The sequence below is a fragment of the Leiobunum rupestre genome, chromosome 5 (genome assembly GCF_980474605.1).
Source record: "Leiobunum rupestre chromosome 5, qqLeiRupe1.1.hap1, whole genome shotgun sequence".
Lineage (NCBI taxonomy): Eukaryota > Metazoa > Arthropoda > Arachnida > Opiliones > Sclerosomatidae > Leiobunum > Leiobunum rupestre.
The window spans coordinates 31414723-31416108 of NC_143388.1; positions in this window are offsets into that span (position 1 = coordinate 31414723).

The following is a 1386-nucleotide window of genomic DNA, read 5'->3' on the forward strand; positions in this document are numbered from 1 at the left end:
AAATATCTATATAAAAACCGAAACCCGCGCTATTAAAAATTCGTCGCGCGGAACAGAATATAGATTTGTATATTGTAAAGATAAAAAAAAAAATGGAGAAAAATATTCATATAGCTTTCTATGATGGTATTGAACTATCGGAAAACCTCGAGACAAACGGGGAAAAAATCGTATTGTACTAAACACACAAGTGCTTTGGCCTGCGTTGAAGTTTAACTTTGAACTGAGACCTCTACCCCCTCCCCTAACCCCCGCCCCTAATCAAACGGACTTGTATATGATCACCCCGAAACAGTATATAATACAGCAGCCTATTTTAATTTCTACCGATTGATATCATTCTATGAATTGAACATATAAAACAAAGGAGGAAATAAAAACGTTATGTTTTTGTCACGAACACCTCATATTTGCATTAAAACTTTGAAGTTTATTTTTTTCCGTACATTACCAATTTTAAACACTTATTGAGTCTGATCTCTCACTACAAAAAAATGCCCTTTTTTATGGTGTTACGAAATATTTGGTTTTATTAGAGATTAAGCACTTACAAAAAAACGCGTTATATAATAATAATTACAGATCATTTGAAAGAATTAATTCATAATATTAAAATCTAAATATCGAGAAATTAGGTACTCCCTTTACGTTTATTTTGTATGTGCTATTTTTGACCTACTGGCGCCTGTAGAAGTGTTCCACACGCACAATTCCGGTGCTCAGGGAGAAGTGACTATACAGGATAAGGCCTACTAACGCCATCTGTACAGGGCGACTGTACTAGAGTTTCACATAAAAATCTTTGATATTTAAAACGAAACTGATAAGTTACTTTAGATATTAATTGAAAAGACGATGGAAATATCAATTTCTCCAAATCTATTATATAAAGATGAGTGTTTGTATATATATATATATATATGTTTGTCCGCTATAGAAATCTACAGTTTTCAACTTAGGTCAACCACATTTGGTATACTATCTCATGGTACTCTGACTGTGGTTTTCGACGGTTACGGTCGGCAAGACAACTTTAATTAATTGAATTAATTTAATAATTAGGTATATCCGCTATATACAAGTACCACACTTTCATCTTAGCCAAAAGACTGAGTTTCTTAATTCTAATAATTATAATAATCAGCTAGGCATACACACGAAAAGAGCTTAAATTATTGCAATATTTTTTTAAAGCTTTCTTCTATAGACCGTATAATAAGAGGAAAATTATTATGTAATCAACGTATAATTGGTTAAAATTGTCAATAACCAGTTGGTTATATTGGGTACGGCGCTAGAGGTCGGTAACGGTTAATCATTATCCATGTTTAAATTGATTTTTTTCGGGAAAAAATGTAAACAAAGAAATTTACCGGTTAATATTTC